The sequence below is a fragment of the Falco naumanni genome, chromosome 5 (genome assembly GCF_017639655.2).
Source record: "Falco naumanni isolate bFalNau1 chromosome 5, bFalNau1.pat, whole genome shotgun sequence".
NCBI classification, from domain to species: Eukaryota; Metazoa; Chordata; class Aves; order Falconiformes; family Falconidae; genus Falco; species Falco naumanni.
The window spans coordinates 6,276,321-6,289,663 of record NC_054058.1 but is presented as its reverse complement, the minus strand read 5'-3'; the positions used below and the strand labels follow the sequence as shown (position 1 = coordinate 6,289,663).

The 13,343-nt window shown below is 41.9% G+C and overlaps 1 protein-coding gene across 1 annotated transcript in view; it reads right to left on the bottom strand.

The window, feature by feature from the left end:
• Positions 1-12,296, bottom strand: part of ZBTB20 (zinc finger and BTB domain containing 20) — a 168,686-nt gene extending 156,390 nt beyond the window's left edge. The window contains exon 1 of the mRNA XM_040596056.1: positions 12,177-12,296. The gene's annotated coding sequence lies outside the window, so the exon portion shown is untranslated. The remainder of the gene's footprint in view (positions 1-12,176) is intronic.
• Between the last annotated feature and the right edge of the window lie 1,047 nt (positions 12,297-13,343).

The window sequence follows — 13,343 nt, the reverse complement described above, 5'->3', positions numbered from 1 at the left end:
GACTCCTTGAAAAAAACATCCTTCGAAGTCTCCGCTGCAGAACCTCCCTCACCAAGAATCATTCTCAGACCTTGGAAGGGAAGGTTATGACGTGGCCTTTCAGACGCAGAACAAGCAGCTTACCAAGCTGCAGGTCAAGCTGGTGAGCAGCAGAGACACCTCACCCTACCACAAGGGTGAAGTTGGTTCCCATGTTGGCACCCGGCCGGCGCAGCCAGCCTTAACCCCTCCTAACTTTGGGACATGAGACGGGGCGGGGGGAGATACGGAAAAGCTGGCACTGTGGAAACACAGAAGCTCGTCTCTCTGCTGAAGACACAAAAAAAGAGTGACCTTGATTAAAAAATGAGATGGCCTTCCATGCCTACCTGCTGTTGCTTTTTCTCTTAAGAGCTGGAGTGTTCTTGAAGAACTCCGAGTCTGGGTGAAGATACATGGAACCACAAACTGAAGTTCTGCCCAAGGTATTTGTCCTTCATGGTCATTTAGGAAGTTCAAACAATTTCCTTTATTACCCTGACAAGAAGTATAAGAATACAAGCTAAACCTTCACCTATTTCCTTGGACCTGTTCTCAGCTAACGTGCAAAACATACATGCACTTTTTCTGCATCATTCAGACATTTTTCAGCATGAAAAATAGAATTTTATACATTTATTTCTTTCACAGTAGTTTTGCCTTGTCTTCACTTCCACTTATTTTGAACAGCCAGGCAGTTCTACTCCCACTGAATCAGTCATGTACCTTCCTCACCAGCTCCTTTAGAGCAAGTCCTAAAGGAGCAGCAGTGTGCCACCTCGGCAGCCACTGCTGCACGTGTATCAATCTGCTTTTTTGTTTGTTTCACAAACCTTCTCTGAAGCTTTCGTGATTTGCCTGACTCGAAGGTCTCTGCAGGAACCCATATCTCGAACTTCAGAGCACTCAGATACCAGACTGGGAAGACTGAGAGACAAGGAGAAACGTGCTATTTCTTCTGTTTCCCTCTTTCTTTTCCTACAATAAGAGAGATTTGATTCTCTCTGTCAGCCACACAGTCCAAAGCCCAGTCACAGTTAGGTCTTTGCATCCTATGCAGAGGTCTGACAAGAACACACGCTATGGGATGGCGGATGGCTTGCTGCACAAGGCAGGCCAGGTTTCGCACAAATTGTTTTCCAGTTTGGCATAATTGTTTGTCCAAGGGTTTCAAGCTCTGTATTTAAACAGTGATAAAGGAATTGCTATCCAGTGTTAGTGTCATTCTTCATTCGGACTGTTCCTCTGAAAACAGCCTACAGCCTTTGAGATGCAAAACGTATCGTTTTAATGTAGTCAAGTTCCCTGCTTGCTACATCGCTAAATCTATTTACCAGATTCTTCTTGGTATAATCTGTCCCCAGACCTGAGGAAGCTCGGTGATTTTAAGTGTTTTAAGCTAATGATAATGGTTAGTGCTGAGAACAGATGTACCTGGCTGTGGTGTGATCTATCCTATTGGGCTGTTAGGAGCTGTGTATTCATATTGACTTAAGATTTTATGTCTACTTTCAAGGTGTGATGGCTGCATGGGGTGTAGTCTGGTTTTTTCCCCTGACGTACGAGGTATCACCATATCCGTGTTTTTTGATACGTGGTGACTGCACAGAGAGAGAGAGATGGAGAACATCTGCATGTTTGTTTTTATGCCTTCCCAAGATTTTATATCTATTCTGGCTGTCCACTGGCAAGATTATGGGAAGCAGTGATGTATACCCGTATTCATACCAGACCATAACCCAGGAAACGGTTGCACAGATTAGATGTGCATGCAGAGAGTTTGATGACTAGGCTAGGTATTGCAGAAGTTTACCTTCCCTGGTGTGAAGGCATCGTGCATGAGTGAATTCCCTGTAATTGGCGGCTGCACTGATAACATGCTAAGTCGACGCTGTTTTACTATTCTTCTCTATCCATAACACAATGGAGCGTAAAACTCTTCAGTCGTATCAATAAATGGTGCTTCACTTCCCTTCAGCACAATGAAGTGAAATTTCTGCTGAGAATTATTTTCCTGATCATACTGCAGGCTTGGTCTTGCCATTCACAAACATCTGCTATTGCCACCCTCTGGGGACAACACGCTATTTGGGCTGTGCTGCAGAGGAGGTCTTGTATCTTAAGGCCTCGCCTCAGTCCTCCAACACATAAGGAAACCCTTCCTACTTACGTGAACTCTACCACTGGTGTCCTGCCACCAGGAGTTACAGAACTAAATGCTTGCAGAACAAATGCAAACCTTAACTGGTCCGTGTTACCGCAGTACAGCAGGAGACATGCCTACTGGAAATGAATGCAGCCTCCTTAAACAAATTTCATGCATGCAACCTCTTCCCTGTGAGAATTCAAAAAGCAGATGCAAATGAAAAACCGCACAAAGCTCCAGCAGAGACACCACCTCCACCCCAACTAAATGAATGGAACTTACAAAGGGAAGCTCCAAAAAGGCTAAAATCCAAGACCATTTACACAACTATAACCATGGACAAGTTGAGAAATATGCAAAACCAAGAGAAGACACTAGATCTGAACAGAGACATGTAAATTGCTATCCTGATCTGAGAAGATTAACTGGAAGTGTCACAGTGCAGCTCTGGGCCAGCACATCACCAGTTCAAGTCCTGACCTATACTTTGAGCATGGAACTCATTTCTTGTGCTACAAGGCAGTGCAGTGATGTGCTGCAATGCTAGAAACAAGAGGTTAAAAGGTTACATTCAGAAGCCTATTTTTCTCTGATGGTTTGGCCAACTTGACTAAAGCAGAGCCCAACTAAGTAACGGGCACTATAGGCTTAATTCTATAAGCTTCGGGTCTCTTAATCAAAGAATGACACCAGTATCACAAATTTGATTTTCATTTCAATACAAATATACAACTCCGATGTAACTGATACATATTCCCTCCATTCCCTAAACGATGTTCCAGGCACTTTGTCCCTTTGGAAATGGAAATGCATTCTTATGAAAACACTACAGGTTAAATACCTAGGACATTGCTTCCTAAAGCAGATGACTTTGCTATGAAAAGAAAGAATATACAAGATAAATTCTAATCTATTTCTGACCACTGAATTTCTGCCTACACATCAATTTCTCATTTTTTTATCCTTTTACCCCATTTTCTTCCTAAGTCCATCTACCACAGAAGTCAATTTGCCCTCCATAGCCCCTCAGAACACGTTCTATAAACACTATTACCTTTTCCCAAATCCATCTTTCCTGTCAGGATTTCATACAGTTGCATAGGAAAAAAGTCCTGGTATCTGATATTTAATAAGAATCTGAATGAGAATACACACAAAGTGCATTAATTTTTTTCCCCTGGTACTAAGAAAGCAGTGAAGGCTGTTTGTCCACTGCTGTGTATCTGAAGCTGGGACCTCCATTTCTGCAGCTGGTACAGCCATTTCTCTTTTGCATTTTACATTCCAGCTAATAAGGATCATTTTTTTAGCCTAGGAAGAAAACATTTTTTGCTGGAAATCATGTTGGTGGAATCAGGGGTTCCTCAACAAAATAACAGATTTAAGTGACAGTAATCTAGGATCTTATACACTGGGACACGATACTGTATCAGCTATGCTTGCCTCACACTTTTAAGGCATGTTTCTCAGCTATGATGTTGAGAAATTCCTGTGACTTTGGTTTTAAATGCAAATCGCCGTAGACAGAATTTAAACTGAAGTTCATGATGCAAAATACAACATGAGAAGCTCACAAAATGCTTCCTTACCTTACATCACTCCAGTGACCCTACCCACCCCCCATTTGTCATCCTTACGTACACGCTACCTGTATGTACTAGACTGTGGCTCTGTGCAAGAAGCAACCTGGACTCAGCTAACGGTGCTTTTTAAACTTCAAGTAATAGTAGTGACAAGAAGCATCCCTGGAAATTGCAAAATTCATTACCATAACCTCCCAGGCTAGGCAAGGAGAACAGTGGATTCCAAAATGATTAGACATTTATACAGATATTGAGAATATATGAGAAACCCCCCTAAAGTTTCCAACACAAATCAACCACTTGGGTCATTCCGGCATCGATCATTGCTGGGCTGCTTGCTCCTTTCTCTGGTGTCTATATCCTAAGCGGCTGTGACGGACAGGGTGTAAGGCTGGGGAAAGGGCACGGAGCCACCAGCCAGCAGCAGCAGCACGACTCAGCGCGAGCGCACTACTGCTGTCCGTCCTACACCCACACACGCGGTGGTCTTTGGCCAAGGGTCCTCCTCCATCCCTGCTGCTGGCTGCACCCTGTGGCACCTCCTGCCACACAGGCATGGCAGGACCACCACTCGGAGGGGTGGCATGGGGGCATTTTGGGTTGGACAGCACCTAAGGGGACGTGTGGGGGCAGTGGGAGAGGAGCAGGCAAGGAGGTGAGGGGGCTGCCAAATGACAAGAGGCCTCAAGGTAAAATCAAAAGACAGAGGCACCCTGCTACGCCTCCCAGCACAGATCCCCTGCAACGGCAGCGGTGTCACCAGCGTAGACCGGCAGAGAACCGAGACCCCCTCACCCCAGTGACCACAGCCCACAGGGGAGGATTGATGAGCACAACGTGCAACAGGGATGACAGAAAGACACAAGACAGACCGATGTTTTCTACTCCAAAGCCTCTTAAAATAAGAAAAAGCAAATATTTCTCAAAATTTCTTTAAACATCATTAGCCATGAGTTCCCATCAGCAGGTAAGGAGGCCAGAACCATGCTCACACTGACAGGGGCCAGCAGCAAGGCCGGCATCCCTGCCAGCTGAGCTGGGACCTGGACACCAACGACAAATAAGCGCCGTGTGGCACGTGAGGTGTACCACGGCTTGCCAGATACCCCAACGGCTGCCTTTTCCCCCGGCTGGGAAGGACTTGTGCCAACTACCACAGCGATGGCAACTCACGGCCCAGAACACTGAGCCCAGGGAAGGGTGCAGGGGCTGGGGGGAGATGCCAGTACGCTCGCAGTGTAGGACGGGGAGGATGATGCTATCCTGTTCAGCAAACAGTAATCATTTCTGTAACCAGAAAGGAAACGGGAAGATGGGAAAAACCTATTTTGACATGACGCAGAGAGGAAAGCGTTCATTAATTTCTAGTAACAGTCTTCATTCTTGTAGCAATCTTTATAAACTGAACAGAGGAGGTATCGCTTGTAATTTGTCAGCTCTACACTTCTGAAAACACTTCTCATGAGGAAGAGGGGAAAAAAATCCCTAATTATTAAAAACAACCCCTGACTATGCCTTCAGGTTTTGGTCTGAATCCGGTATCTGCAACAGAAACCTTTCAACAGAAGGCAGCAAGGACTTCTCAGGGAAAAGCTACAGGATCAGACCTCACATTCCCAGTAAAAAGTGGCCTTTTGCACCCACCCACGTCCCCTCCTTCCAATCTCATTATTCCCAAAAGATACAAAGAAAATACAAGATTGTTGGGATTTCTATAAGAAGATTTGGCAGGTTTTTCATATTTGTTTAGACTGTAAGATATAATTTGAATTTGGGGCTTGCCTCTCTCTCTCACTAAGAAGAAGAATGAGTTATTTGTTCTCTGAATAAGTATTTGTTATTAGTGGATCAGACATGGATAAGGTATATTATTACAACCATGTTTGTTAGGTATGATTTACATTGTTTGCTGCATATCATCTTAGGCTGTCTTTAATTTTGTTATACTTTAGGGGGTTTTTGTTTGGTTTTATGCATTTAGTCACAGTTGGTTGTGTTTTGAACTTTGAAAAAAATTAATACAAAGGAAATTAAAAAAAGAAAAAGAAAATATTTTCAAAATGATGTGGAAATCAAATCTATCCCTCAGTAATTTGATTTGTAGGAAATGGAGAGCAAAGCATTACAAAGCATTACAAACAGAATGCCTTGAAGTGCATCATAATTACTTACATGTGCAAATACATTGTCTAGGTTTAGGCATTCAGTTAATAATAGTCATAATAATTCTATGCCCTTACACAGGGTCTTTTATCCAAGCTTCTCCAGGTTTGCATAAGCAATCATTAACTAATGCTTGGGTACCCGTAAGTACCCTGCTGCTCATAAGGATGGAGAAATAGGGGCAAAAGCTCTCCAAGGTCAAGGACAAATTATGATTTGGTGTCAAGGCAGGAGAGAACTGCAGATGATGGTTTTCTCACTACAGACGGATCAGAGATGCAGAAATTTGCAGCTGATCCTACATTTCTACAACTTCATGGCTCTGTAAGAAATAAGGCATGCAACAAATGTGCATTTGAGATCTTCGATTCCACAAAGTTTAAAGGCTGAAAATGGACATAAATCAGAACCATGGTAAACCTTTGGTGGAACTCTGGTATATATAAAAATAGACCAGTATTTTGTATCAAAGCACAAAGACTGACAAATTTGCCTTCTTTGGAACTCTTTATCAGTGCGAATGGCTCTCATTTGAGGCTCCACAAATGTTTTTCAGATCACGTATCCTTCGTGGAAATTTGGGATGAACGCCAAAGGAATGCGGAAAAAGGTACCCTGGAAAGTTCAGGTATTACAGAAAGTCCCAAACACCCATTTCATGCTTACAGATTAGTCCTACATTGATCTCTTAAGTTTCTAAGTACCTGAAACTCGTAACAAAACTCTGAGCACAGCATATTACCCAAAAGCTTTTCCACAGCTCCTGCTAGGGAAGAAATGCTGGATCTTCTACTCTTCACTTCCATGCCACCTCCTAACTGCACACCTGCATTGCTCGCTCTCCCAAGCCAAGAGAGAGACCCTTGCTTTCTACAGTCCAGGCCCTTTGCTCCTTCCTGGCCAAAACTCTATCCTTAATTTACTAGAATACATGTTTTCACGCTTCACTAGATGACCGAAACCCGAGACCGCCAAATTATTTTTGCTGTTTCATTTAGCTGTGCAATAATGCTAATGCTTTAAACTACTACCTGCTGAAATAGCAGTAAGTGCTGCACTGCAGTTACTGACCCATGCAGGTATACAACTGCCTGTTCGAAGGATTTGACATTAACACATCCCATTTTCGTTTAGCCTACATTTCGGTGCTGCACGTAGCGGTGACAAGAAAGCGTTTCTCTATACATTTCCATTACCTGTTAGACTTTACACTAATAAAAACACTGGATATTATTTATTTGTCTGGCTGACTGACAAAGCCAGGCATCAAAGCTTCATTCCGGTGTCACATACTTCAACGCTCTAATCTTTCAGAACTTGTAAAGCAATCTCTTACGGCGCTTTGTGGGCTGTGAGATCACCCTGACAAACTGTGATAATGTTGGCAATCTCCGAATGGGTGTTCATTTGCAATCTTACTACAGAGGAATTGCTACATTTCCAAATTTGAGGGCTTGACATAATCTGTCTCCACAAAGCTATCAGGGTCTGTCATAAGGCTGTCTGTGACCCAGGGATTTTATGGGGTTAATATCTATCCCCAGTGCAACTTCACTGTAAGCAGTGGAATTACCTAGTGTATGACTCTCTATCTATTTGCTTGCTTTCTCCTTAGTCCAAATACCCCTTGTTTGTCTTATTTTTTCTTTAAGTGCAAACAGCACCTCGTAATAACATCTGAGTCAGGTAGGGGAGATTGCCTCTGCAAATCATGACCAGTTTCTTACAGTTCATGCCAAACCCTCTGCTCTCCTCATCACACTTAGCGACTGAGAAACAATGCAAATGTCAGGTCAAGCTACAAAGCTATTACCATCATCTCTTCCCTTCCGTATGCTCCCAGGACTGGCAGTCTCTGGGCTGCGGTCCACAGGATATCCGCAATTATGGCCCAGATTGAGGGAGGGGTAGAAAAAACGATGGTACTCTGCCAAGTATGTCAGAACCTGAACTTGATCCATTTTAAAATTGAAGCTGGGGACTGTGGGACAGCACCGTGTTCTCTATAATCCCTCTAAAGAAAGGAAAATAATATACCATCTCAAAAAAAAAAAAAAAAAAAAAAGTCAGAGTTAGTGCAGACCTAACATAAATAACTATTTTATATTTGCTTCTGAACCTTAATCTTTAACTAAAGAAATATGCTGTCTTGACGTAGACGGAAGATTTTTTTTAAATGCCGTAAGACTGTTAAGCACCTCAAGAAAAAGTGACAGAGAGTCAGGCTTCATCATATTTATGAGGGCCACAGAACTGCTAGTGAAGTGATTTAATTTTGAAATTACTTAGGAGTCCTTTAGAAAAGCCGGGAACACAGGATGGAAATAGAAAACTAAAAAAAGTGCATCTAGTGCTTCAAAATAAGTTCGCCGCACAACACCCTTTCCCTGCTATCATCCCCTGAGGCGAATTTACCAGCTCGGCAGCTCCTGGCAGTCAAGGAAAGATCCTCCCCAAATGCAGCTCAGGGTGTGGGAGAGCCGCTGGGACCTGGCCACCGACGGGGCAAAAAGCCGCTGCCAGGGCACAGGCGCTCCACGTCAGCACAGCGCTGCAGCACAAGCTTAACTTGAAGCACTGGCTGGGATATTCTGCTGAACTAATGCTGGGATGTTTTCCTCCATTTAGTAAGTTTTTACAAAAGAAGTTCCCTTCCTTGGATTATTCCATCCAGTCAAAACAAAAATCGTTAAAGAAGCATGTACTTTGCTTTGTCCTCATTTAAGCAACTTTCTGCATTTCACTCTCTGGAAAAGGAAACTCAGTGTCACTATTCAACCTCAGGAGTAAGCACCTAGCTGCAATGCTACTGGAAAATTTTGGAATCCAAATAAATTCCAAACTTGTATTTTGGCCCAAAATTACAGTGAGCTTGCTCCTGCTTTCGTTATTAACAAAACGCCTACTGCTTTTACCAGGAGCAGCAATTATCCTTCGTGGCTCTTTAATCCTTCAGGAAAGTGTGTGCAGCCTTGGAAGCCGAGGGTAAACGTTTGAATGTGTGTATTACCTTCCTGGAGACAGTAGGTTGCAGGGATACAAAAAAAAAAAGGCTGCATGAAAATACAGGACAAAGATCCGTGGGCTTCAAGGGGTTAAACAGCTTCACTAACACGAAGGCTGCAGATGGGACAGTCCTGAACGCAGCAATGAAATGGTACGTGCTTTTCCTTCCTACAGCTCCCGTCTGGAGGGCTAATGTTTTCATTTTACAGTAAGCTGAGAACTGGTGAGCAGACTTGTATATTCGTTATTATTTGACCCTTTTCTACATAAATCTGTTTTTGAAGAAGAAAAAGTCAACAGAAAGAGCCCTACCTCTCAGCTAGCACCATTCAGAAGCTTTTTGCTAACCACAGCTAAATTACAATAATGTTTCTCCTTTCTCATTTATATTTTTTAGTATTTTTAATAATGACAATAAGTCACTATGCACACAAAATTTTCTGGAAAATAAAACACACCGAACTATTCACTGGTAGATCACTATTTATAGAGTGAAAGAACACAGAGAAAGATATTAAATTTACCATAAACAAGGGGGTTCTTACCATGACAGCAACTTTTAATGTAATTCATTTGTCATATAAATTATGTCCTTGGGGATATCCCGTAAAATTAATTAGGTCAGAGAGAGAAGGAAAACAAATAGAAAACTTTGCAAACCTCCAGGAAACAATAGGCTTTAAACATAGCAGTATCAGCAACCTCACTGTGAAGTTCTTCCCTCCTCTTCCTCTATTCTTTCCAGGAGACCAAGATCATCAGATTGAGAATCATCTTGGCCCACCAAAATCATGGAAAACACATAGATTCAAATGCACAACTTTTCTGAAATTGAAGATTTTGCAAGTAGCTCTGTCCTTCCAAAATACAAACTCCCTGGAAGAATTCTGAAATGTAATTTAGTAAGACATTCATTGTGTCTATGTGGCTTTTAAACACAAAGCTACAATTGCAAAATCTGGGCATGATACATCCATCACGCAACACAGAAAAGCAAAGGGGAGGAGGGCAGAAGAAAACAATAAGAATTTTAGAGAAATTTTAATACTGGCCAAACTCGTCCTCAGATCAAAACTCTGTTCATGAGCTTCTCTAGAGTTCAGGCAAAAAGGAATTTGCCCATGTACTTTTCCTGTACCACTCTGGCTTTTTTTCGTGCAAGAAAGAAGACTTAGCTTTTTTCCACTCTTCTCAACACAGCTCACCAAATTGGAAGTGTTGATACACATGTACAAAATCCAACACATTTTCTAATCCCATTCGGAACACAGATCAAATTCTGCTCGTCCTGATGCCTCTGCCACCTTCCAGTGTAGACTTGAGTACAAAGGGGAGAACAGGAAGACAACAAGATGCAGGGGAGTAACGGAGTTGATGGCGCTTGATTATTAACGACATTAACAGACTGCACTAATGGGTTACTCCACAGTAAAAATTTCTTCTGGATCATGTGAGGGCATGAGATCGTATTTCTGCCAGCCCTTATATATGTTAATGTTAGCAGCATGGAACAAAAGATAACAGATAAGGCATGGAACTTGCTGGTAAAAGTCAACACATCAAAATATATTTTAAAAACTGCATCAGAAGAATGAATTTATAATGGATCCATGCTTTGCATTTTGAGGTGACAGAGTTCTCGGTCTGGTAGAAAGTTCCCAAAGCTCAATTTACTACATTGTCAAAATATAGCCTGAGGGGACAATCTGACTTACAGCATCTTTATGACTGGTGATGAAAGAACCTCACTTGGCTTTTAGTTCCCAAGTTTGGCTCAAGAAAGTGCAGTAGAGAGCAGAACATCTTTTATTTTATGCTGGGAGTTCACAGTGTTCCTCTTCAGCACAGAATTAGGTTTTACTGTATGGAATTCTCACACACAGCTCGCTGATGGCTTAGAATTCACACCTTCAGATTTTGGGGATATACTTCACACATTGTTACTGCTACTAAAGATACAGATTACAGCGTCCTCATGTCATTGTAGCATCTGTAATGGAAATCTTTAGAAGATTTGGGAAAAAATTGTGTCTTTTACCAGGCCACAGCATGTCTTATTCAGCCTTGGAAAGGCTTCAGAGTGCAGTAACCACATTAATTGGACATTATATGGGCAGCCAAGTATAGCTCAGTTACTGTGCAGCTTTTACTGTTCCTTGTCATGTTGTTTCAAAACACTTTTTGCGTTTTAACCAGTCATATATACATATGAAAGCACTGTACAACACTGGACAATGCTACAGATCCACAGGAAATCATTGTTTCACAAACATGAAGCAGTCCGCACAAACATCAATAGCGTGGCCCAAATCTGTTCTGAATTATGCTCATGCAAGTCCATGGAAGTCAACTAGTACCACTAACAGGAAAGAACAGATAAGGGCATGTAAAAATACAAAATATGGCTCTACTGTACAGCTACCCATGGGCCAAAGCCGGCCAGCCTGCCATCACTTACGCTCTCCTCCTTTCCCAGCGTGGCTTTACAGGAAATAAGAAAAATAACTGGGATTTCTAGTTCTCTCATGCACCGGAGGACACATGTCCAAGAACATATGGACTTAAATGTGTCAGCATCCTACATCACTCTTATTTCAAGAATGTTATTAATTATTGTGGGTGGAGTCCAAAATTTTAATGTCATATTAGCACACGGTGGCTGTTTCTGTAATGCACATGTCACAGGAAGCATATGTTTAGCAGTTCAAGAACAGCATTTTAACTTGATTTCAAGTGATTTTTCTGAATTGTAATACTCTCAAAAGATTAAGTATTGATGTACTAGTGGGGTGTTTTGCAACTTTTATCTTCACGGTTTTATCCGTCCACCTCAATTCTGACCTCCAGGATATTATGCTATTGCAGATACGGCCTCTCCGCACACAGCTGTTTCAACAAATCTCATTTTGCTCTATAATGCACAGCATGGGACTTCAGGATTGGTATTTTCAATGCTGAACCAAGTTATATGAGTGATGAGTGCTACTCTAGGCAAAAAGCAAGGCTAGGATCAGAAAGTTATTTGCCCTACTCTACCTAAATGTCAATCCAAAACTTCTCAAAATAATTAGCCTCTTTACCAAACATGCAGGTACAGGCAGATACTGTGGGTATCGGCCATGCAGCCGCTCCAGCTGGATACAGTGAGAAATGTATTGCCAAGGGCTTTTCGGCTATGAATCAACAGGTGGTTTGGCACCAAGATTTCTACCTGTTTGTGGTTTTCAGCTTTGGTTTCAAGACAGAAAATGAGATTATACCTTTCAATGCTGCATCTCAAGCAGGCTGTACGGAGAGCAAGGTTTCATTCCAACCAAATCTCTCTCTCTCTTGCAAAGTTGAGGAAAACTGCCAACCACTGCTGCTCTTGCCATCAACACGCGACGTAGATGTTAGGGAAAGGCAAAGTAAAGGGAGAGGAGAGAAAGGAAAAGAAAAATATAAGTTTTACATAAACAACAAACTGTATATAATGACTACATCTGAGGACAACAAAATAAAAAGTGCTAGCTTCAGTATAAGGAGGCAAGTAAAACAAAACCTTGGAACAGCTTAATCTAAGAGGGTTTTTTAGTTTATTGGATATCGAGAGGTTTTGTTTAACTTTAGTTCCAAGAAATACAATACTTTGAAAACATATCATACATTTAGAGAGACAAAAGAAACAAACCTATCATAGCATCAAAATGAACTACACCATTACTCAGAGAGCAGCCGAAGCCCCTCCAACAAACACCCTGCAAAGCAGCAGAAGCACTTAGAACATATGCTCTTGCCTGCAAATAGCCCAGGGTGCAAGAGGCGGGCTTCATTTTTTTGTTTTTAAAGCCTTCTGCATGGGCCTAACTCTGCCTTTGTTGAAGGTAGTGTTAACACACATCAAATGCACTGGGAACCAAATGTGGATAACTGCATACTTTGAAAAATCACACCCAATATGTTCAACTGATGCCATCATTCTCTGAGGACAAGTATAGGCTATGGAATACTACAAATAATAGAGAGCAGCAGTCTATAAAGTAAGCTCTTCAGAACTAAGGAAGCGTATTTCAATACTTTTTCACAGATAATTGGGGATGGGCATCTTCAAAACAGTAGTCAAGAGTAGGTAAAGACTGTCCAGAGATCCCTACTGTGCAGAAACCTCAATGCTTTTCCATAAAATAAGAGTTCTTCAAAGAAACTCTCAGCAACCATTAAGAGAGTAGCCAGCAAAACTACACTTTTCGGATTAAAGGAAGAAAATGAAAGTCTGTGCCTCTCCACTGACGTAGACATAATGAGAATGACTTCAATACATCTGCTAGTAATCAAAATGGGTCCACATTCACCAGTGCACAGAAAAGTGCCATTCTAATGATCAGCGAGAAACTTTGTTTAGCCCCAATAAATGTAAAAACATTTCAGAAAGTTGTATATATATACCA